Here is a 26271-nt window from a genome sequence, read left to right on the forward strand (position 1 = left end):
TTCTACAGGCTTCCTTAGGGACGACGAAATACTGCAGCTACTTTCTGAAGAGCATGGGGTGTCCCAAACCTGACTGCATGTATCTACACGAGCTGGGGGACGATGCGGCCAGCTTCACTAAAGAGGAGATGCAGGTAAGATGACCAATTTCAATACTTAGGAAAGGAAACCCTGCTATCTCCTACCTCCTTCTCAAAACACATTGTGGGAAGGTTTGAGGGACCTGGGAACTTCTCCTCCAATAATGCTTGAGAAGGAGACGAATAGATGGGATGCGATGAACTAGGAGAATTGAAATGGAGTCCCAAGATTGTAGTGGTGTTGACGTCACAGCAGGTTTTTATCTTCCTAACGTGATCCTTTGTGTTGCTCTGTGTCGTCTGTCAGGCAGGGAAGCATCAAGAGTATGAGCAGAGGCTGTTACAGGATCTGTACCAGAACCCCAGCTTTACCACCCAGACCTCAGGAGGGGAGACGACCAAGAGCTCTAAACCCAGCTCTTTGCAGAGGTAGGCTAAGAGCTCTAAACCCTGCTCTTTACAGAGGTAGGCTAAGAGCTCTAAACCCTGCTCTTTACAGAGGTAGGCTAAGAGCTCTAAACCCTGCTCTTTACAGAGGTAGGCTAAGGGCTCTAAACCCTGCTCTTTATAGAGGTAGGCTAAGGGCTCTAAACCCTGCTCTTTACAGAGTTAGGCTAAGAGCTCTAAACCTTTACAGAGGCAGGCTAAGAGCTCTAAACCTTTACAGAGGTAGGCTAAGAGCTCTAAACCTTTACAGAGGCAGGCTAAGGACTCTAAACCCTGCTCTTTACAGAGGTAGGCTAAGAGCTCTAAACCTTTACAGAGGTAGGCTAAGAGCTCTAAACCCTGCTCTTTACAGAGGTAGGCTAAGCGCTCTAAACCTTGCTCTTTACAGAGGTAGGCTAAGCGCTCTAAACCTTGCTCTTTACAGAGGTAGGCTAAGAGCTCTAAACCCTGCTCTTTACAGAGGTAGGCTAAGAGCTCTAAACCTTTACAGAGGTAGGCTCAGAGCTCTAAACCCTGCTCTTTACAGAGGTAGGCTAAGGGCTCTAAACCCTGCTCTTTACAGAGGTAGGCTAAGCGCTCTAAACCCTGCTCTTTACAGAGGTAGGCTAAGAGCTCTAAACCCTGCTCTTTACAGAGGTAGGCCAAGAGCTCTAAACCCTGCTCTTTACAGAGGTAGGCCAAGAGCTCTAAACCCTGCTCTTTACAGAGGTAGGCCAAGAGCTCTAAACCCTGCTCTTTACAGAGGTAGGCCAAGAGCTCTAGACCCTGCTCTTTACAGAGGTAGGCTAAGAGCTCTAGACCCTGCTCTTTACAGAGGTAGGCTAAGAGCTCTAGACCCTGCTCTTTACAGAGGTAGGCTAAGAGCTCTAGACCCTGCTCTTTACAGAGGTAGGCTAAGAGCTCTAGACCCTGCTCTTTACAGAGGTAGGCTAAGAGCTCTAAACCCTGCTCTTTACAGAGGTAGGCTAAGGGCTCTAAACCTTTACAGAGGCAGGCTAAGAGCTCTAAACCCTGCTCTTTACAGAGGTAGGCTAAGCGCTCTAAACCTTTACAGAGGTAGGCTAAGAGCTCTAAACCCTGCTCTTTACAGAGGTAGGCTAAGAGCTCTAAACCCTGCTCTTTACAGAGGTAGGCTAAGAGCTCTAAACCCTGCTCTTTACAGAGGTAGGCTAAGAGCTCTAAACCTTTACAGAGGTAGGCTAAGAGCTCTAAACCTTTACAGAGGTAGGCTAAGAGCTCTAAACCTTTACAGAGGTAGCCTCAGAGCTCTAAACCCTGCTCTTTACAGAGGTAGGCTAAGAGCTCTAAACCTTTACAGAGGTAGGCTCAGAGCTCTAAACCTTTACAGAGGTAGGCTAAGAGCTCTAGACCCTGCTCTTTACAGAGGTAGGCTAGGAGCTCTAAACCCTGCTCTTTACAGAGGTAGGCTAGGAGCTCTAAACCCTGCTCTTTACAGAGGTAGGCTAGGAGCTCTAAACCCTGCTCTTTACAGAGGTAGGCTAAGAGCTCTAAACCCTGCTCTTTACAGAGGTAGGCTAAGCTCTTTAGAGGTAAACACTATCCTGGAATCCATTTTGATACCTGACACTTGACTGATGTCTTTTGAAGAGCTGAGATCGACTCGTGTTACATTCGTCTCCCTTCTCTTCCCCCCAGTTACTCACTATTCCTTCTTTCTCTCTTCTTCCTTCCCCCTTCCCGCTCTCTCCCCTTCTCTACAGATCCAACAGTAACAACAGTCATGGACAAGACGTGTGGCCAACGTTACAACCCACGGGGACGACGACCAATGGTCTATCGGAGCACAGTAAGAGCCCACCGCTGAACGGTGGCGGCTTGGACTCTGAACACATGACACCGGACGGACCAGAACGTGACGTTGGCCACATGACACCGGACGGACCAGAACGTGACCTTGGCCTGGGCTCTGTGACTGGCCTCTCGCCCTTCTCCTCAGCCGTGACCCCCCAAGGTAAAATGGCGGTACACACTTCACTCAAACAATTTTGAGTAGCTAAAATGTTGCACGGCGCTGGTCTACGGCGCTCCATCGCTCCGTTTGTGTGTATCAGTCTTTAACAACCATCCACTGACATGAACTCCCCAACCATTTTACACACAGCTTCTTATCTAAAGGCGCCATTGAAATGTTTTCACACAAAGAACAATGACTGACATGAGAAGTAGAATTTTACTGGTTATCTCTACTGGTTACTCTGCTGTTCTCTCTCGTCTACTGGTGTGGCTGTTCTCTCTCGTCTACTGGTGTGGCTGTTCTCTCTCGTCTACTGGTGTGGGCTGTTCTCTCTCGTCTACTGGTGTGGCTGTTCTCTCGTCTACTGGTGTGGCTGTTCTCTCTCGTCTACTGGTGTGGCTGTTCTCTCTCGTCTACTGGTGTGGCTGTTCTCTCTCGTCTACTGGTGTGGCTGTTCTCTCTCGTCTACTGGTGTGGCTGTTCTCTCTCGTCTACTGGTGTGGCTGTTCTCTCTCTCGTCTACTGGTGTGGCTGTTCTCTCTCTCGTCTACTGGTGTGGCTGTTTCTCATCTCGTCTACTGGTGTGGCTGTTCTCTCTCGTCTACTGGTGTGGCTGTTTTCTCTCTCGTCTACTGGTGTGGCTGTTCTCTCTCGTCTACTGGTGTGGCTGTTCTCTCTCGTCTACTGGTGTGGCTGTTCTCTCTCGTCTACTGGTGTGGCTGTTCTCTCTCGTCTACTGGTGTGGCTGTTCTCTCTCGTCTACTGTGTGGCTGTTCTCTCTCGTCTACTGGTGTGGCTGTTCTCTCTCGTCTACTGGTGTGGCTGTTCTCTCTCGTCTACTGGTGTGGCTGTTCTCTCTCGTCTACTGGTGTGGCTGTTCTCTCTCGTCTACTGGTGTGGCTGTTCTCTCTCGTCTACTGGTGTGGCTGTTCTCTCTCGTCTACTGGTGTGGCTGTTCTCTCTCGTCTACTGGCGTGGCTGTTCTCTCTCGTCTACTGGCGTGGCTGTTCTCTCTCTCGTCTACTGGCGTGGCTGTTCTCTCTCTCGTCTACTTGGCGTGGCTGTTCTCTCCTCGTCTACTGGCGTGGCTGTTCTCTCTCTCGTCTACTGGCGTGGCTGTTCTCTCTCGTCTACTGGCGTGGCTGTTCTCTCGTCTACTGGCTTGGCTGTTCTCTCTCGTCTACTGGCGTGGCTGTTCTCTCTCGTCTACTGGCGTGGCTGTTCCCTCTCTCGTCTACTGGCGTGGCTGTTCTCTCTCGTCTACTGGCGTGGCTGTTCTCTCTCGTCTACTGGCGTGGCTGTTCTCTCTCGTCTACTGGCGTGGGCTGTTCTCTCTCGTCTACTGGCGTGGCTGTTCTCTCTCGTCTACTGGCGTGGGCTGTTCTCTCTCGTCTACTGCGTGGCTGTTCTCTCTCTCGCTACTGGCGTGGCTGTTCTCTCTCGTCTACTGGCGTGGCTGTTCTCTCTCGTCTACTGGCGTGGCTGTTCTCTCTCTCTACTGGCGTGGCTGTTCTCTCTCGTCTACTGGCGTGGCTGTTCTCATCTCGTCTACTGGCGTGGCTGTTCTCTCTCGTCTACTGGCGTGGCTGTTCCTCTCGTCTACTGGCGTGGCTGTTCTCTCTCGTCTACTGGCGTGGCTGTTCTCTCTCGTCTACTGGCGTGGCTGTCTCTCTCGTCTACTGGCGTGGCTGTTCTCTCTCGTCTACTGGCGTGGCTGTTCTCTCTCGTCTACTGGCGTGGCTGTTCTCTCTCGTCTACTGGCGTGGCTGTTCTCTCTCGTCTACTGGCGTGGCTGTTCTCTCTCGTCTACTGCGTGGCTGTTCTCTCTCGTCTACTGGCGTGGCTGTTCTCTCTCGTCTACTGGCGTGGCTGTTCTCTCTCGTCTACTGGCGTGGCTGTTCTCTCTCGTCTACTGGCGTGGCTGTTCTCTCTCGTCTACTGGCGTGGCTGTTCTCTCTCGTCTACTGGCGTGGCTGTTCTCTCTCGTCTACTGGCGTGGCTGTTCTCTCTCGTCTACTGGCGTGGCTGTTCTCTCTCGTCTACTGGCGTGGCTGTTCTCTCTCGTCTACTGGCGTGGCTGTTCTCTCTCGTCTACTGGCGTGGCTGTTCTCTCTCGTCTACTGGCGTGGCTGTTCTCTCTCGTCTACTGGCGTGGCTGTTCTCTCTCGTCTACTGGCGTGGCTGTTCTCTCTCGTCTACTGCGTGGCTGTTCTCTCTCGTCTACTGGCGTGGCTGTTCTCTCTCGTCTACTGGCGTGGCTGTTCTCTCCGTCTACTGGCGTGGCTGTTCTCTCTCGTCTACTGGCGTGGCTGTTCTCTCTCGTCTACTGCGTGGCTGTTCTCTCTCGTCTACTGCGTGGCTGTTCTCTCTCGTCTACTGGCGTGGCTGTTTCTCTCTCGTCTACTGCGTGGCTGTTCTCTCTCGTCTACTGGCGTGGCTGTTCTCTCTCGTCTACTGGCGTGGCTGTTCTCTCTCGTCTACTGGCGTGGCTGTTCTCTCTCGTCTACTGGCGTGGCTGCTCTCTCTCGTCTACTGGCGTGGCTGCTCTCTCTCGTCTACTGGCGTGGCTGCTCTCTCTCGTCTACTGGCGTGGCTGCTCTCTCTCGTCTACTGGCGTGGCTGCTATCTCTCGTCTACTGGCGTGGCTGCTATCTCTCGTCTACTGGCGTGGCTGCTATCTCTCGTTTACTGGCGTGGCTGTTATCTGTTATAGCAGCAATGTTCCAACATCTAGTGGAAAGCCTTCCCAGAAGAGTGGAGGCTGTTATAGCAGCAAAGAGGGGACCAACTCCATATTAATGCTCATGGTGATGGAATGACATGTTGGACGAGCAGGTGTCCACATCCTATTGGTAGTGTAATTTAATCTCTGGTCATCCTCTCCACACCATGGTTGTTCTAACAGGGCTGCTGTGTCTTTCAGCCCCAGGGACGCTCTGCCAGACGTCACCAGGGGCAGGGACACACAACATGGGGACTCCTCTGAACGTCACAACCTGGTAAGATGGAGAACATGGGAGAGTTTTCAGGGGCTAGGAAATGTTATGCCAAGATGGTCTTTATTCGACCTTAGACTTGGTAGATGGGAATCTGCAGCTATCTGTTGCTTCCTAGACATCTTGATTGAAAAGCTGTTACACATTGGTCAGTATTATTCTTCATAAAAAAACAACTAATCAGTGTTGGTTTATTCATTCTAATATTATTGTTCTCTCTCTCTCCTCCCTTCTCTCTCTCTCCTCCCTCATCTCTCTCTCCTCCCTCATCTCTCTCTCCTCCCTTCTCTCTCTCTCCTCCCTCATCTCTCTCTCCTCCCTTCTCTCTCTCTCCTCCCTTCTCTCTCTCTCTCCTCCCTCATCTCTCTCTCTCCCTCATCTCTCTCTCCTCCCTTCTCTCTCTCTCCTCCCTTCTCTCTCTCTCTCCTCCTCATCTCTCTCTCCTCCCTTCTCTCTCTCCTCCCTCATCTCTCTCTCCTCCCTTCTCTCTCTCCTCCCTCATCTCTCTCTCCTCCCTCATCTCTCTCTCCTCCCTCATCTCTCTCTCCTCCCTTCTCTCTCTCTCCTCCCTCATCTCTCTCTCCTCCCTCATCTCTCCCTCCTCCCTCATCTCTCTCTCCTCCCTCATCTCTCTCTCTCCTCCCTTCTCTCTCTCTCCTCCCTCATCTCTCTCTCCTCCCTCATCTCTCTCTCCTCCTTCTCTCTCTCTCCTCCCTTCTCTCTCTCTCCTCCCTCATCTCTCTCTCCTCCCTCATCTCTCTCTCCTCCCTTCTCTCTCTCTCCTCCCTTCTCTCTCTCCTCCCTCATCTCTCTCTCCTCCCTTCTCTCTCTCTCCTCCCTTCTCTCTCTCTCCTCCCTCATCTCTCTCTCCTCCCTTCTCTCTCTCTCCTCCCTTCTCTCTCTCTCCTCCCTTCTCTCTCTCTCCTCCCTTCTCTCTCTCTCCTCCCTCATCTCTCTCTCCTCCCTTCTCTCTCTCTCCTCCCTCATCTCTCTCTCCTCCCTTCTCTCTCTCTCCTCCCTTCTCTCTCTCTCCTCCCTTCTCTCTCTCTCCTCCCTTCTCTCTCTCTCCTCCCTCATCTCTCTCTCCTCCCTCATCTCTCTCTCCTCCCTTCTCTCTCTCTCCTCCCTTCTCTCTCTCTCCTCCCTTCTCTCTCTCTCCTCCATCTCTCTCTCCTCCCTTCTCTCTCTCTCCTCCATCTCTCTCTCCTCCCTTCTCTCTCTCTCCTCCCTTCTCTCTCTCTCCTCCATCTCTCTCTCCTCCCTCTCTCTCTCCTCCCTCTCTCTCTCTCCTCCCTCTCTCTCTCTCCTCCCTCATCTCTCTCTCCTCCCTCATCTCTCCCTCCTCCCTCATCTCTCTCTCCTCCCTCATCTCTCTCTCCTCCCTCATCTCTCTCTCCTCCCTTCTCTCTCTCTCCTCCCTCATCTCTCTCTCCTCCCTCATCTCTCTCTCCTCCCTCATCTCTCTCTCCTCCCTCATCTCTCTCTCCTCCCTCATCTCTCTCTCCTCCCTCATCTCTCTCTCCTCCCTCATCTCTCTCTCCTCCCTCATCTCTCTCTCCTCCCTCATCTCTCTCTCCTCCCTCATCTCTCTCTCCTCCCTCATCTCTCTCTCCTCCCTCATCTCTCTCTCTCCTCCCTCATCTCTCTCTCCTCCCTCATCTCTCTCTCCTCCCTCATCTCTCTCTCCTCCCTCATCTCTCTCTCCTCCCTCATCTCTCTCTCCTCCCTCATCTCTCTCTCTCCTCCCTCATCTCTCTCTCCTCCCTTCTCTCTCTCTCCTCCCTCATCTCTCTCTCCTCCCTCATCTCTCTCTCCTCCCTTCTCTCTCTCTCCTCCCTCATCTCTCTCTCCTCCCTCCTCTCTCTCTCCTCCCTCATCTCTCTCTCCTCCCTCATCTCTCTCTCCTCCCTCATCTCTCTCTCCTCCCTCATCTCTCTCTCCTCCCTCATCTCTCTCTCCTCCCTCATCTCTCTCTCCTCCCTCATCTCTCTCTCTCCTCCCTCATCTCTCTCTCCTCCCTCATCTCTCTCTCTCTCTCCTCGCTAATCCCTCCCTCTCTCCCCCTCTCTCTCTCTCTCCCCTCAGCTCCCAGACAGTGACTCTCCGTCGCCCCCTCCTGTCCTCTCCGGCCCTCCTGGTTTCTCCAAAGCCAGCCAAGTGGTTCCCATCAGTGTGACTACCCGGTCTCCCTTTCAGGGGGCTGCCGCCGAGTCCCAGTCTCTGTTCTCAGACAATAGTAACTATCGCCATCCTAACCCCATCCCCAGTAGCCTCCGTGGGTTCCCCAGCACCTCCACACATAACAACCACGACACCTGGCCCACTGCACCCCAACCACACAGCCTCTTCACTTCAGGTACAGTGGGAAATCAATATAAACGACAAGTATATCTTTTTGTATCTGTGTACGTTATAAATGCGAGATCTATACTCTTTTTGATCATGTAATCTAATTGATTTTACTGGGGGTTTGAGAGTCCGGGTGGACAACACTGTCCAAATGTCTAGCCGGTGACGAAGTGGCCCGGCTGCTGTCGCGAGGCGGCCCGGCCACTGTCGCGAGGCGGCCCGGCCACTGTCGCGAGGCGGCCCGGCCACTGTCGCGTGTGTATTAATTATAGGCATTTTAAAAGCTTTTTCAGTTAAATTTGACATCACTGATATCTATCTCTTTCTTCCTCCCTCTCCTCCTCCAGATTCCATCCCAGTATCGTCCTCAACAGACTGGCAGGCAGCCTTCGGCTTCGGCTCATCCAAACAGCAGACGTCAGAAGATGACTTGGGATTCGATCCTTTCGACATCACGCGTAAAGCCCTGGAGGACCTGATAGAGAAGGAGCTCAGCGTTCAGGACAGCCTCCCGTCCCTCTCCATCTCCCCAGGTCCCTTCCCCCCCCACCACCACCACTCACTCCTCTCCTCCGTCGCCACCAAAGCTGCTCCTGGTCCCCCTGGAGAACTGATACCCCGTAACCACTTCTTCTCTGGGCCCATCTCCGGGCTCTCTAGTAATCACTGCTTCTCCCAGATGCATCAACACCACCCTCCACAACGGGCTGTCTATAACTCCTTCAGCTTCCCAGGACAGCCGCCTTCATCATCATCGTCTTCATCACAGACCAGCCGTCACCCCTGGATGACGTCTGCCCCGAACCGAAATAACTTCACGACGCACTTCGGCGGCAACCGTACGGTGTCACAACACGGCAGCTTCCTGGACCTGATGCTGCCCAGTACAGGGCTGGGAGGCATCGCCACGACAGGTAACACATACCATAATAATGTATACAGAGCGTTCAGAAAGTAGGTAACACATACCATAATAATGTATACAGAGCGTTCAGAAAGCAGGTAACACATACCATAATAATGTATACAGAGCGTTCAGAAAGTAGGTAATGCATACCATAATAATGTATACAGAGCGTTCAGAAAGTAGGTAATGCATACCATAATAATGTATACAGAGCGTTCAGAAAGTAGGTAATGCATACCATAATAATGTATACAGAGCGTTCAGAAAGTAGGTAATGCATACCATAATAATGTATACAGAGCGTTCAGAAAGTAGGTAATGCATACCATAATAATGTATACAGAGCGTTCAGAAAGTAGGTAATGCATACCATAATAATGTATACAGAGCGTTCAGAAAGTAGGTAATGCATACCATAATAATGTATACAGAGCGTTCAGAAAGTAGGTAATGCATACCATAATAATGTATACAGAGCGTTCAGAAAGTAGGTAATGCATACCATAATAATGTATACAGAGCGTTCAGAAAGTAGGTAATGCATACCATAATAATGTATACAGAGCGTTCAGAAAGTAGGTAATGCATACCATAATAATGTATACAGAGCGTTCAGAAAGTAGGTAATGCATACCATAATAATGTATACAGAGCGTTCAGAAAGTAGGTAATGCATACCATAATAATGTATACAGAGCGTTCAGAAAGTAGGTAATGCATACCATAATAATGTATACAGAGCGTTCAGAAAGTAGGTAATACATACCATAATAATGTATACAGAGCGTTCAGAAAGTAGGTAATGCATACCATAATAATGTATACAGAGCGTTCAGAAAGTAGGTAATGCATACCATAATAATGTATACAGAGCGTTCAGAAAGTAGGTAATGCATACCATAATAATGTGCATTCAGAAAGTATTCAGACGCCTTGATGTTTTTTTCCACATTTTGTTACGTTACAGGATTAAATAAATGTTTTCCCCTCATCAATCTACCTCACAATACCCCATAATGACATCACAATACCCGATAATGACATCACAATACCCCATAATGACATCACAATACCCCATAATGACATCACAATACCCCATAATGACATCACAATACCCCATAATGACATCACAATACCCCATAATGACATCACAATACCCCATAATGACATCACAATACACCATAATGACATCACAATACACCCTAATGACATCACAATACCCCATAATGACATCACAATACCCCATAATGACATCACAATACCCCATAATGACATCACAATACCCCATAATGACATCACAATACCCCATAATGACATCACAATACCCCATAATGACCTCACAATACCCCATAATGGCCTCACAATACCCCATAATGGCCTCACAATACCCCATAATGGCCTCACAATACCCCATAATGGCCTCACAATACCCCATAATGACATCACAATACCCCATAATGACATCACAATGCCCCATAATGACAAAGCAAAAACGGGATTTTAGAAATGTTTGCTAATTTCTTACATACATATTCTTACATTACATAAGTATTCAGACCCTTTACACAGTACTTTGAGGCATCCTTGGCAGTGATTACAGCCGCGAGTCTTCTTGGGTATTTGCTCCATTCATCTTTCCCTAAATCCTGTCTAGTCTACTAGTCCCTGCCGCTGAAAAACATCCCCACAGCATGATGCTGCCACCACCATGCTTCACCGTAGGGATGGTGCCAGGTTTCCTCCAGACATGATGCTGCCACCACCATGCTTCACCGTAGTGATGGTGCCAGGTTTCCTCCAGACATGATGCTGCCACCACCATGCTTCACCGTAGGGATGGTGCCAGGTTTCCTTTGGCATTCAGGCCAAAGCGTTCAATCTTGGTTTTATAGACCAGAGAATCTTGCTTCTCATGGTCTGAGACTCTTTAGGTGCCTTTTGGGGAAACTCCAAGCGGGCTGTCATGTGCCTTTTACTGAAGAGTGGCTGGCGTCTGGCCACTCCCATTAAGACCTGATTGGTGGAGTGCTTCGGAAAGGTTCTCCCATCTCCCATAACATGATACAGTCCAGACTCCCAGTACAGACTAAGTAGAGAGAGAACACGATACAGTCCAGACTCCCAGTACAGACTAAGTGGAGAGGACTTGGGTATAATGTATAAAATATAGTCAATGAGGACTTCGGAATAATGTATGAAATATCGTCAGTAAGAAGAACTGAAGGATAATGTATTTATTAACTAGTCAGAAGGACTTTGGGATAATGTATGAAATATAGTCAGTGAGAATGACTTGGGGATAATGTATTTAACTAGTCAGAAGGACTTTGGGATAATGTATGAAATATAGTCAGCGAGAATGACTTGGGGATAATGTATGAAATAAACAGTGGTATAGATGCATGTAGTGCTATATACTTAGTCAATAAGCATCCGGGATCCAAGCTGTTTATAATGGGGACATGGAACGCTGCCAGTGGTAGTTATGACTGGGAACAGCTGCCAGTGGTAGTTATGACTGGGAACAGCTGCCAGTGGTAGTTTTGACTGGGAACAGCTGTCCGTGGTAGTTATGACGGGGAACAGCTGCCAGTGGTAGTTATGACTGGGAAAAGCTGCCCGTGGTAGTTATGACTGGGAAAAGCTGCCCGTGGTAGTTATGACTGGGAACAGCTGCCAGTGGTAGTTATGACTGGGAACAGCTGTCAGTGTTTATAATGGAGACATGGAACGCTGCCAGTGGTAGTTATGACTGGGAACAGCTGCCAGTGGTAGTTATGACTGGGAACAGCTGTCAGTGTTTATAATGGAGACATGGAACGCTGCCAGTGGTAGTTATGACTGGGAACAGCTGCCAGTGGTAGTTATGACTGGGAACAGCTGCCCGTGGTAGTTATGACTGGGAAAAGCTGTCAGTGTTTATAATGGAGACATGGAACGCTGCCAGTGGTAGTTATGACTGGGAACAGCTGCCAGTGGTAGTTATGACTGGGAACAGCTGCCAGTGGTAGTTATGACTGGGAACAGCTGCCCGTGGTAGTTATGACTGGGAAAAGCTGTCCGTGTTTATAATGGAGACATGGAACGCTGCCAGTGGTAGTTATGACTGGGAACAGCTGCCCGTGGTAGTTATGACTGGGAACAGCTGCCAGTGGTAGTTATGACTGGGAACAGCTGCCAGTGGTAGTTATGACTGGGAACAGCTGTCCGTGGTAGTTATGACTGGGAACAGCTGCCAGTGGTAGTTATGACTGGGAACAGCTGCCAGTGGTAGTTATGACTGGGAACAGCTGTCCGTGTTTATAATGGAGACATGGAACGCTGCCAGTGGTAGTTATGACTGGGAACAGCTGCCAGTGGTGACTGGGAACAGCTGCCAGTGGTAGTTATGACTGGGAACAGCTGCCCGTGGTAGTTATGACTGGGAACAGCTGCCAGTGGTAGTTATGACTGGGAACAGCTGTCCGTGGTAGTTATGACTGGGAACAGCTGTCCGTGTTTATAATGGAGACATGGAACGCTGCCAGTGGTAGTTATGACTGGGAACAGCTGCCCGTGGTAGTTATGACTGGGAACAGCTGCCCGTGGTAGTTATGACTGGGAACAGCTGTCCGTGGTAGTTATGACTGGGAACAGCTGTCCGTGTTTCTAATGGAGACATGGAACGCTGCCAGTGGTAGTTATGACTGGGAAAAGCTGTCCGTGGTAGTTATGACTGGGAAAAACCCAACCCTGCAGCTCTCTTTTGTTGTTGTTTTTTTGTCCACAAACAATCCCATGAGGTCATTGAATTGCATTGCATTGTGGGTAGGTAATAGGGTAAACATGAGCGAGAGAACCACTGGGTGGCAGCACATGAATACCCTAGTGTAGTGTCGTGGCTGGAATGACCATCAGAACAGAACAGACTCACCCAGTCAGCCAACAGTATAGAAGATGTCATAGGATGTTAATTCCAGGGTCATATGTACGGATTTTGCATCACTGTTTGGCTACATAGCTTTGAAATCATGTATAATAATAATTATATAATAATAATAATAATAATATTTAGCAAATTGATCAAAGAATCTAAATGCCTTTGGTTAGGTAGTTGAGCTCCTACATTGACTGCAAACCATTTTTACAATCCATCTTTCTCTCTGACTGACCGACAACGTAATCCTCCCAGGACGAGTCAGATCTGTCTGACCAGTTTAGGAATCAGACCATGGTCTCGGACCTGAACGACCTCTTCCTGTTTGAAGAACAGCAATAAACACGTTTATCAGAGCCACCACCTCTCTCGCTCCTCATTCGTCCATCAGCTCTTTGTTTGGCTGTTGCTGACCCACCTCTGCTCTCTGGATGGCTGCCCAGAAAACAATGTCATCACCCCCCCCCAGCCTAGGGCTGTATCTCAAATAGCACTTGTTCCCTATATAGTGTAGAACAACTTGTGACCAGGCCGTTTGGGGTCAGCCCTGGTTCTGGGTCGTTCATCCTGTGAGGCTGACAAGTGAGTGCGGCTCCTCTTCGCTTTTCCGTTTACCTCAGCTGCTCCTCCCCTCCTCGGCTCTCCTCCGCTCCTCTCCCCTTCTCCTCTCCCCTTCTCTACTCTCCTCCCTTCTGCTCTCCCCTTCTGATCTCCTTCTCTCCCCTTCTCTACTCTCCTCCCTTCTGATCTTCTCCTCTCCCCTTCTCTGCTCTCCTCCGCTCCTCTCCCCTGCTCCTCTCCCCTTCTCTACTCTTCTCCCCTTCTCTACTCTTCTCCCTTCTGATCTCCTCCTCTCCCCTTCTCCACTCTTCTCCCTTCCGATCTTCTCCTCTTCCCTCGGCTCTCCTCCGCTCCTCTCCCCTTCTCCACTCTCCTCCCTTCCGATCTCCTCCTCTCCTCTCCCCTTCTCCACTCCACTCCCCTTCTCCACTCCTCTCCTCTTCTCCACTCTCCTCCCTTTCACTCTCCTCCTCTCCTCTTCCCTCTGCTCTCCTCCCCTTCCGATCTCCTCCTCCTCCTCTCCCCTCCTTTCATCTCCTCCCAAATACGTCAGTCAGGGAGACTGAGGCCAAGCACCCTCCCTCTCCTTCCCTGACTTCTCTCTCCCTCCACTGATGGAGATATGGGAGACAAGATTGAGGTCTAAATCTAAAAGTGTGTTTTTGGTCAGGACACGACACACCGACTCAAACACCCAGAGTGCATCCCATATAGCACACTCTTCCCTACACTGACTCAGAAACACCCAGAGTGTATCCCATATAGCACACTCTTCCCTACACTGACTCAGAAACACCCAGAGTGTATCCCATATAGCACACTCTTCCCTACACTGACTCAGAAACACCCAGAGTGTATCCCATATAGCACACTCTTCCCTACACTGACTCAGAAACACCCAGAGTGTATCCCATATAGCACACTCTTCCATACACTGACTCAGAAACACCCAGAGTGTATCCCATATAGCACACTCTTCCCTACACTGACTCAGAAACACCCAGAGTGTATCCCATATAGCACACTCTTCCCTACACTGACTCAGAAACACCCAGAGTGTATCCCATATAGCACACTCTTCCATACACTGACTCAGAAACACCCAGAGTGTATCCCATATAGCACACTCTTCCCTACACTGACTCAGAAACACCCAGAGTGTATCCCATACAGCACACTCTTCCCTACACTGACTCAGAAACACCCAGAGTGTATCCCATACAGCACACTGCATATTTTTGTCCCCCAGCATAAGGTGCACCTGTGTAATGATCATGCTTTATTTCCATGGTCATATTGTGGCTAGGAAACAAGGGAAGACGCTTTGTAAAATATAAGACACCCAGGTTTTAAACAGTGAAGATGATGGTCAAAATGCTGACCCCTTTCTACTGAGATTCAAGGTGGGCCATGTGCTCTGAGTGACAGACACTTCAAGGTGGGCCATGTGCTCTGAGTGACAGGCACTTCAAGGTGGGCCATGTGCTCTGAGTGACAGGCACTTCAAGGTGGGCCATGTGCTCTGAGTGACAGGAACTTCAAGGTGGGCCATGTGCTCTGAGTGACAGGCACTTCAAGGTGGGCCATGTGCTCTGAGTGACAGGCACTTCAAGGTGGGCCATGTGCTCTGAGTGACAGACACTTCAAGGTGGGCCATGTGCTCTGAGCGACAGGCACTTCAAGGTGGGCCATGTGCTCTGAGTGACAGGCACTTCAAGGTGGGCCATGTGCTCTGAGTGACAGGCACTTCAAGGTGGGCCATGTGCTCTGAGCCACAGGCACTTCAAGGTGGGCCATGTGCTCTGAGTGACAGACACTTCAAGGTGGGCCATGTACTCTGAGCGACAGGCACTTCAAGGTGGGCCATGTGCTCTGAGCCACAGGCACTTCAAGGTGGGCCATGTGCTCTGAGCCACAGGCACTTCAAGGTGGGCCATGTACTCTGAGCCACAGGCACTTCAAGGTGGGCCATGTACTCAGAGCCACAGGCACTTCAAGGTGGGCCATGTGCTCTGCGTGACAGGCACTGACCTTCACTCTCTGGTCTTGAGACCGTCTAATCTGAACGGTGTCTGGAGAATGTCAACAGAATCAAGCCTTTAGACATTATACTTCATTATATTTGTCAAACTGGACTGGCCTTTATTTATGTACTGAGGTGAATATACCCCATCCAGACACTGAGGTGAATATACCCCATCCAGACACTGAGGTGAATATACCCCATCCAGACACTGAGGTGAATATACCCCATCCAGACACTGAGGTGAATATACCCCATCCAGACACTGAGGTGAATATACCCCATCCAGACACTGAGGTGAATATACCCCATCCAGACACTGAGGTGAATATACCCCATCCAGACACTGAGGTGAATATACCCCATCCAGACACTGAGGTGAATATACCCCATCCAGACACTGAGGTGAATATACCCCATCCAGACACTGAGGTGAATATACCCCATCCAGACACTGAGGTGAATATACCCCATCCAGACACTGAGATGAATATACCCCATCTAGACACGGAGGTGAATATACCCCATCCAGACACTGAGGTGAATATACCACACTGAGGTGAATATACCACATCCAGACACTGAGGTGAATATACCACATCCAGACACTGAGGTGAATATACCACATCCAGACACTGAGATGAATATACCACATCCAGACACTGAGGTGAATATACCACACTGAGATTAATATACCACATCCAGACACTGAGATGAATATACTACATCCAGACACTGAGGTGAATATACCACACTGAGGTGAATATACCCCATCCAGACACTGAGGTGAATATACCCCATCCAGACACTGAGGTGAATATACCCCATCCAGACACTGAGATGAATATACCCCATCCAGACACTGAGATGAATATACCCCATCTAGACACGGAGGTGAATATACCCCATCCAGACACTGAGGTGAATATACCACACTGAGGTGAATATACCACATCCAGACACTGAGGTGAATATACCACATCCAGACACTGAGGTGAATATACCACATCCAGACACTGAGATGAATATACCACATCCAGACACTGAGGTGAATATACCACATCCAGACACTGAGGTGAATATACCACATCCAGACACTGAGGTGAATATACCACACTGAGGTGAATATACCACATCCAGACACTGAGGTGAATATACCACATCCAGACACTGAGGTGAATATACCACATCCAGACACTGAGATGAATATACCACATCCAGACACTGAGGTGAATATACCACATCCAGACACTGAGGTGAATATACCACATCCAGACACTGAGGTGAATATACCACACTGAGATTAATATACCACATCCAGACACTGAGATGAATATACTACATCCAGACACTGAGGTGAATATACCACACTGAGATGAATATACCACATCCAGACACTGAGGTGAATATACCACATCCAGACACTGAGGTGAATATACCACATCCAGACACTGAGATGAATATACCACATCCAGACACTGAGATGAATATACCACATCCAGACACTGAGGTGAATATACCACATCCAGACACTGACATGAATATACCACATCCAGACACTGAGGTGAATATACCACACTGAGGTGAATATACCCCATCCAGACACTGAGGTGAATATACCACATCCAGACACTGAGGTGAATATACCACATCCAGACACTGAGGTGAATATACCACATCCAAACACTGAGGTGAATATACCACACTGATGTGAATATACCACATCCAGACACTGAGATGAATATACCACATCCAGACACTGAGGTGAATGTACCACATCCAGACACTGAGGTGAATATACCACATCCAGACACTGAGGTGAATATACCACATCCAAACACTGAGGTGAATATACCACATCCAGCCACTGAGATGAATATACCACACTGAGGTGAATATACCACATCCAGACACTGAGATGAATATACCACACTGAGGTGAATATACCACATCCAGACACTGAGATGAATATACCACACTGAGGTGAATATACCACATCCAGACACTGAGGTGAATATACCACATCCAGACACTGAGATGAATATACCACACTGAGATGAATATACCACATCCAGACACTGATGAATATACCACATCCAGACACTGAGATGAATATACCACATCCAGACACTGAGATGAATATACCACATCCAGACACTGAGATGAATATACCACATCCAGACACTGAGATGAATATACCACATCCAGACACTGAGATGAATATACCACATCCAGACACTGAGATGAATATACCACATCCAGACACTGAGATGAATATACCCCATCCAGACACTGAGATGAATATACCCCATCCAGACACTGAGATGAATATACCCCATCCAGACACTGAGATGAATATACCCCATCCAGACACTGAGATGAATATACCACATCCAGACACTGAGGTGAATATACCACATCCAGACACGGAGGTGAATATACCACACTGAGATGAATATACCACATCCAGACACTGAGATGAATATACCCCATCCAGACACTGAGATGAATATACCCCATCCAGACACTGAGATGAATATACCCCATCCAGACACTGAGATGAATATACCACATCCAGACACTGAGGTGAATATACCACATCCAGACACTGAGGTGAATATACCACACTGAGATGAATATACCACATCCAGACACTGAGGTGAATATACCACACTGAGATGAATATACCACATCCAGCCACTGAGATGAATCTAGATCATTGTGCACTGCAGACAACTGTACAGCCCATCCTCCAACAGTCTCCATTTTGAAAGCAGGTGCTTTTAAACTGACAGCCTCTCGTTGTTGTGTGCGGTGTTGTATGTTGCGTGTGCTCTGACTATCAAGTCATAGTTCACAGCGAGCCACTGAGCTTTTTGGCAGACATTACTACCCTCCCTCCCAACTCCCCAAATCCCCCAGCCCATCTTACAACAGCATTATGATTCAGTTAGATGAATGTTTCTAAGGGTCAGTTCTCACTCTCTCCTCTGTGTTGTGTTTGCTGCAGACAGAGAGTTCAATGACACCTTCTTGGCGTTCTTCTCTAGGATGATGTCTGCCTAGTTTCGCTCTGAGGTGTTCCCTGAGATGGCCTGTTTGGCTCTCTGGTTCCCTGAGATGGCCTGTCTGGTGGCCTGTCTGCTTTTCTGGTTCCCTGAGATGGCCTGTCTGGCTCTCTGGTTCCCTGAGATGGCCTGTCTTGCTCTCTGGTTCCCTGAGATGGCCTGTCCGGCTCTCTGGTTCCCTGAGATGGCCTGTCCGGCTCTCTGGTTCCCTGAGATGGCCTGTCCGGCTCTCTGGTTCCCTGAGATGGCCTGTCCGGCTCTCTGGTTCCCTGAGATGGCCTGTCTGGTTCCCTGAGATGGCCTCTCTGGTTCCCTGAGATGGCCTCTCTGGTTCCCTGAGATGGCCTGTCTGGTTCCCTGAGATGGCCTGTCTGGTTCCCTGAGATGGCCTGTCTGGTTCCCTGAGATGGCCTGTCTGGTTCCCTGAGATGGCCTGTCTGGTTCCCTGAGATGGCCTGTCTGGTTCCCTGAGATGGCCTGTCTGGTTCCCTGAGATGGCCTGTCTGGCTCTCTGGTTCCCTGAGATGGCCTGTCTGGCAATTTAGTAACCTAAATGCTATATAGGAAGCGTGTGGTGTGTTGCCATTTGGTGGCCATTCTCAGACAATGTTGTTTCTCATGGTCAAGTGTTCTTTTAGGTGCCTTTTGGCAAAGTCTAAGTGGGCACTCATGTGCTTTTTACTGAGGAGTGGCTTCCGTCTGGCCACTCTACCATAAAGTCCTGATTGGTGGAGTGCTGCAGAGGTGGTTGTCTTTTCTGGAAGTTTCTCCGATCTCCACAGAGGAACTCTGGAGCTCTGTCAGAGTGACCATCGGGTTCTTGGTCACCTCCCTGGTCAATTGAATTTACCACAGGTGGACTCCAAGTTGAAAAACATCTCAAGGATGATCAATGGAAACAGGATGCACCTGAACTCAATTTCAAGTCTCATAGCAAAGGGTCTGAATCCTTGCATCTCAGGGAACCAGAGAGCCAAAGGGTCTGAATCCTTGCATCTCAGGGAACCAGAGAGCCAAAGGGTCTGAATCCTTGCATCTCAGGGAACCAGAGAGCCAAAGGGTCTGAATCCTTATGCAAATAATACATTTTTATTTTTATTAATTTGCACAAAAAAAAAAGAATAAATCCTGTTTGCTTTGTCATTATGGGGTGTTGTGATGTCAGTATGGGGTATTGTGATGTCAGTATGGGGTGTTGTGATGTCAGTATGGGGTGTTGTGATGTCAGTATGGGGTGTTGTGATGTCAGTATGGGGTGTTGTGATGTCATTATGGGGGGTTGTGATGTCATTATGGGGGGTTGTGATGTCATTATGGGGGGTTGTGATGTCATTATGGGGGGTTGTGATGTCATTATGGGGTGTTGTGATGTCAGTATGGGGTGTTGTGATGTCAGTATGGGGTGTTGTGATGTCAGTATGGGGTGTTGTGATGTCAGTATGGGGTGTTGTGATGTCATTATGGGGGGTTGTGATGTCATTATGGGGGGTTGTGATGTCATTATGGGGGGTTGTGATGTCAGTATGGGGTGTTGTGATGTCATTATGGGGGGTTGTGATGTCATTATGGGGGGTTGTGATGTCATTATGGGGGGTTGTGATGTCATTATGGGGGGTTGTGATGTCAGTATGGGGTGTTGCTTTGTCATTATGGGGTGTTGTGATGTCAGTATGGGGTGTTGTGATGTCAGTATGGGGTGTTGTGATGTCAGTATGGGGTGTTGTGATGTCAGTATGGGGTGCTGTGATGTCAGTATGGGGTGTTGTGATGTCAGTATGGGGTGTTGTGATGTCAGTATGGGGTGTTGTGATGTCAGTATGGGGTATTGTGATGTCAGTATGGGGTGCTGTGATGTCAGTATGGGGTGTTGTGATGTCAGTATGGGGTATTGTGATGTCAGTATGGGGTGTTGTGATGTCAGTATGGGGTGTTGTGATGTCAGTATGGGGTGTTGTGATGTCAGTATGGGGTGTTGTGATGTCAGTATGGGGTGTTGTGATGTCAGTATGGGGTGTTGTGATGTCAGTATGGGGTATTGTGATGTCAGTATGGGGTATTGTGATGTCAGTATGGGGTGTTGTGATGTCAGTATGGGGTATTGTGATGTCAGTATGGGGTGTTGTGATGTCAGTATGGGGTGTTGTGATGTCAGTATGGGGTGCTGTGATGTCAGTATGGGGTGCTGTGATGTCAGTATGGGGTGTTGTGATGTCAGTATGGGGTGTTGTGATGTCAGTATGGGGTGTTGTGATGTCAGTATGGGGTGTTGTGATGTCAGTATGGGGTGTTGTGATGTCAGTATGGGGTGTTGTGATGTCAGTATGGGGTATTGTGATGTCAGTATGGGGTATTGTGATGTCAGTATGGGGTATCGTGTGATGTCAGTATGGGGTATCGTGTGATGTCAGTATGGGGTATTGTGATGTCAGTATGGGGTGTTGTGATGTCAGTATGGGGTGTTGTGATGTCAGTATGGGGTGTTGTGATGTCAGTATGGGGTATCGTGATGTCAGTATGGGGTGCTGTGATGTCAGTATGGGGTATCGTGTGATGTCAGTATGGGGTATCGTGTGATGTCAGTATGGGGTGTTGTGATGTCAGTATGGGGTGTTGTGATGTCAGTATGGGGTGTTGTGATGTCAGTATGGGGTATCGTGTGATGTCAGTATGGGGTATTGTGATGTCAGTATGGGGTATTGTGATGTCAGTATGGGGTATCGTGTGATGTCAGTATGGGGTATCGTGTGATGTCAGTATGGGGTATCGTGTGATGTCAGTATGGGGTATCGTGTGATGTCAGTATGGGGTATCGTGTGATGTCAGTATGGGGTATCGTGTGATGTCAGTATGGGGTATTGTGATGTCAGTATGGGGTGTTGTGATGTCAGTATGGGGTGTTGTGATGTCAGTATGGGGTATTGTGATGTCAGTATGGGGTGTTGTGATGTCAGTATGGGGTATCGTGTGATGTCAGTATGGGGTATCGTGTGATGTCAGTATGGGGTATCGTGTGATGTCAGTATGGGGTATTGTGATGTCAGTATGGGGTATTGTGATGTCAGTATGGGGTATTGTGATGTCAGTATGGGGTATCGTGTGTAGATTGATGAGGAAAAAATGTATTGAATCCATTTTAGAATAAGGATGTAACGTAACAATATGTGTGAACAAGTCAAGGGGTCTGGAATACTTGTCGAATGCCCTGTATGTTGTGTTTTGGGCAGGGCAGAGATAGTCAAGCCAGGGCTTGCTTGGCAGATGTAGGCCCAGGATTTGGGTTTTGTCAGAAACAACCACTAGTCTACATGTAATCTGGGATTAAATGTATTCGGACACGTAATCCCAGTATATTGCTGTGTCATTATGTATGTATCCATAATATGTATTATGGAGAGGCTGTGAGAGGCTGTGAGAGGCTGTGAGACACTGAGAGACTGTGACTGTGTGAGACTGTGAGAGACTGTGACTGTGTGAGACTGTGAGAGACTGTGAGACTGAGACTGTGTGAGACTGTGTGAGACTGTGTGAGACTGTGAGAGACTGCGAGACACTGTGAGAGACTGTGAGACACTGTGAATGGAAAAGAAGGGAATTATACCATTTTACATCTGTTGTTAATTTCTATTTAGAGTTCAGAGACGGTACAAACGATAGAACACAAAGGGAATTTCCTTATGGCATTACGGTATGCTACACATCCAGCTGGACTTCCTGTCTGCTCCTTATGCTATACATCCAGCTGGACTTCCTGTCTGCTCCTTATGCTACACATCCAGCTGGACTCCCTGTCTGTTCCTTATGCTATACATCCAGCTGGACTCCCTGTCTGTTCCTTATGCTATACATCCAGCTGGGCTGCATGGGGAGACCAGGTGTGTTGTTCCTTATGCAATACATCCCTCTGTCTCTCTCCTTCCATCCACTGTCAGATACTGTTCTGTTTAGAATGTCTATTACCGAAGTGCATAAATTCACAGACATTATCAGAGAACTGTATCTTCTGAGTGTGAGGATAGTGGCTGACTGAAGCTCTCCCTATACTACCATAATGTCTGTCTGCTCTAGTGTCAACCCAACGGTCTCAGTAAAATACTATGGGAAGTAGATTGTCCAATAGGGCTGTTCTCTTCACCCCTGTCGTCCATAACAGCCTGGAAACTATGCTGAAATCAATGGCAGTAAAACAGGGTTATTGCCAATTGTACATCGACCAATCAATGCACTCCGTCTAGGGTCCCATCCAATCAATTTCTTCCTTTTAAGATGATGTTCAATCACCAGCGGGCAGAAGACCGCATCAATCTGATAAGAAATGGTTATCGTGGTCCAAATGGCACCCTATTCCCTCTGAGCCCTGGTCTATAGTAGTGTTCTATATAGGGCCCTGGTCTAATATAGAGCCCTGGTCTATAGTAGTGTTCTATATAGGGCCCTGGTCTATAGTAGTGTTCTATATAGGGCCCTGGTCTATAGTAGTGTTCTATATAGGGCCCTGGTCTATAGTAATGTTCTGTATAGGGCCCTGGTCTATAGTAGTGTTCTATATAGGGCCCTGGTCTATAGTAGTGTTATATATAGGGAATAGGGAAACTATAAAACTCAGCCACTTCCTGTCTGGGAAGATCTGCTAATGCTAGCTGTTAGGCCTCAAGGCTTTTTGTCGTATTAGTAGGTCTTGACTCCAGACAGACAGGTCCTCTACACAGAGGATTTCTCCTCTAACGGCTAATCATGTAATGGTGGCCAATCATTGTGGCTGTCTGTCTCTGTGTGGTTTTAATAATTTAATAGCAAGCTCTCCCGTCAGCCAGCCAGGCCCAGCTCTCCTTTCTGTAGCTGTCCTGTCGGAGGGAGGCAGCCTGGTTAGTGATGAGGATCCTGGGTCTGTCAGTGCTGACATCAGTCTCGGAGTTCTTTCTCCACCCTGAGTTTTGTCAGTTGGACTTCAGGCTTGTTCTGTACTGTGGTTCTCATTAACTCTTCTCTCTCTCTCTCTCTCTCTGTCTCTCTCTGTCTCTCTCTGTCTCTCTCTCTGTCTCTCTCTGTCTCTCTCTGTCTCCCTCTCTCTCTGCCTCTCTCCCTCTCTCTCTGCCTCTCTCTCTCTCTCACTGCCTCTCTCTCTGCCTCTCTCTCTCTCTCTGCCTCCAGGTTTCCCATCGTCAGCAGGCAACAGTTTTGACTCCCTCCAGGATGACAACCCTCCCCACTGGCTCAAGTCCCTTCAGGCCCTTACAGAGATGGATGCTCCATCTATCCCCAGCTCCACTGCGAACCCGAACCCCCAGCAGCCCAACTCACACAGCGGCCAGGTCCGTCCTCACCACAGACCCAGCTGGGCCCCCTTCCCACCCCCATCCACAGCCTCTCACAACCCCCACCCAGTCGGCCACTTCCACTCCCCACCTCCAGGCTTCCAGACTGCTTTCAGACCCCCGACTCAGACACCCACAGAGCTGCTCCAGAGCGCCGGCATGGACCGCCACTAGGGGGCGATGCTGTGAAGTGGACTTCTGATTCCCGTCTTTAAATCACCCCACAGAAACATAAATTAAACTAAATCGGATGTAATTAACACAATCAAAAATATTAAGAGATGTTGTTCTTCCTGGTGAGCTGGTTTTCTGATCCTGTGTTCCATCTTGGTTGGGTTGTTTCAGTTGGTCTATAGAGGCAAACTACTATCCTGCTATACTCTCTGTCTGTCTACCTGGTCCTGTCTGTCTACCTGGTCCTGTCTGTCTACCTGGTCCTGTCTGTCTGTCTGTCTGTCTGTCTGTCTACCTGGTCCTGTCTGTCTGTCTGTCTGTCTACCTGGCCCTGTCGATCTGTCTGTCTCTCTGTCGGTCTCTCTCTGTCTGTCTCTCTGTCTGTGTCTGTCTGTCTACCTGGCCCCTGTCTGTCTACCTGGCCCCTGTCTGTCTACCTGGCCCCTGTCTGTCTACATGGCCCTTGTCTGTCTACCTGGCCCCTGTCTGTCTACCAGTCGCCTGTCTATCTACCTGGCCCCTGTCTGTCTACCTGGCCCCTGTCTGTCTACCTGGCCCCTGTCTGTCCAACCACATCGTGACCGATAACAGTTACCAGATGTTCCCAGGTTTCTATGGCAGCATTAGTGACGGCACCATCGGGATTTGACGGCAAGCTTAAAGAGGAACATTTGAAGATGTCAAAACAGAGATATGATCCAGATATTAAAATAGTGTGTTTTATCACAAATATAACTGAACGTCAAAGCTACGAATCAGATCTCAAACGGAACCCCGTTACCTATATAGTTCACTACTTCCTAGGACCCATGGGGCTCTGGTCTAAAGCGGTGTCCTACATAGGTTTTGAGTGCGTCCCTCACCTCCGTTTTGTTGATACGCAGCTTCCTGCCAGACCCCGAGACGTAAGCTTCTGATTCGCAGATCAAATCGGGGTACGTCACACTTCCTCTTTGATCCGGTGGGCTGTTCTTCCTTTTGCTCTATGGACGTCCAGGCACCACACCCTTAATCACATCACAGTCACATCACAGTCAACTTTTACCGGTTGAACGTGGACACAAATATAATTATTTTTCTATAATTTCCCCCCTGGAAATATTATTTTGAGATATGCAAATGAGGTGATATTTCATTTTTTTTCAAATGCACTTATTTGCATATCACGCGAATACATTATTCTGGACACTGGGTTTAAAGTCACAAATATTTAGGCTATTTAATTTTGTTAGGACACTCCACGACTGGATTTATACATAACAGATTGTGAATGAAACCTTTTTTTACACATTTCTATCTGTCAAAAATACTCAAATGCAATTTTTTTCAGGAGAAAATGTAATCTAGAATTTTAAAAAATTACGACACGTCAACTAATCCCTATGTATAAGTAGGAAAATAGGTCTAAGGATAACCACACACAGTTTGGTGACCGCTGATGCTTCTGAAGATGAGGAAACAGAGTTGTTGTGTGGTAAGTCTGTCGGGAAATGGCAGTTTGAAACACAGAATCTACCCTGCCAAGCACAGTACCAGGCAAACGTTTAGACACATCTACTCATTCAAGGGTTTTTCTTTATTTTTACTATTTTCTACATTGTAAAATAGTAGTGAAGACATCAAAACTATGAAATAACATATGTGGAATTATATCGTAGCCAAAACAGTGTTCAACAAATCAAAATCTATTTTATATTTGAGATTTTTTTCAAAGTAGCCACTTTTTTGTGGTCTTGATGACAGCTTTGCTCACTCTTGTCATTCTATCAATCCATGAATGAGGAGGTGTGTCTCAACGTTTGTGGTCTTGACAGCTTTGCTCACTCTGTCATTCTGTCAACCCTTGAATGAGGAGGTGTGTCTCAACGTTTGCTACTGTGTTCAGACCCAATCACAATCTCTTCAAATTAAGTTACTAAATATAGTCCAGTTTGTTACATTCGTTATTAAATTGGTTTTTACCATGATGGACGTAGGTCCATTTATCAGTGGTTACAATTCATGGCATTTAGTAGTGTTATTTAACAAGGCAATGCCAGATAAGAACAAATACTTATTTACAATGACGGTGGACCCCAGACCAAACCCGGTCTACCCCAGACCAAACCCGGACGACGCTGGGCCAATTGTGAACCGCCCTGTGGGACTCCTAATCACAGCCGGATGTGATTCAGCCTGGATTCGAACCAGGTACTGTAGTGATGAACTGAGATGCAGTGCCTTAGACCACTCAGGAGCAATCATTAGTATGATAAACGAATGAAAATATACATTTTCTTAAACTTTTTGACATTTTTTATTTGTACTTTTTGAAAAATTCATGGGCCAAAAATATACCCTAGTGGTAGAAACCCTGACTACCCTAGTGGTAGAAACCCTGACTACCCTAGTGGTAGAAACCCTGACCACCCTAGTGGTAGAAACCCTGACCACCCTAGTGGTAGAAACCCTGACCACCCTAGT

General features: G+C 48.3%; 1 pseudogene; it reads left to right on the forward strand.

The window, feature by feature from the left end:
- Nucleotides 1–25806, forward strand: part of LOC116372981 (CCR4-NOT transcription complex subunit 4-like) — a 44476-nt pseudogene extending 18670 nt beyond the window's left edge.
- The last annotated feature ends 465 nt before the right edge of the window (nucleotides 25807–26271 follow it).

The sequence above is a fragment of the Oncorhynchus kisutch genome, unplaced genomic scaffold, assembly GCF_002021735.2.
Source record: "Oncorhynchus kisutch isolate 150728-3 unplaced genomic scaffold, Okis_V2 scaffold3988, whole genome shotgun sequence".
NCBI lineage: Eukaryota > Metazoa > Chordata > Actinopteri > Salmoniformes > Salmonidae > Oncorhynchus > Oncorhynchus kisutch.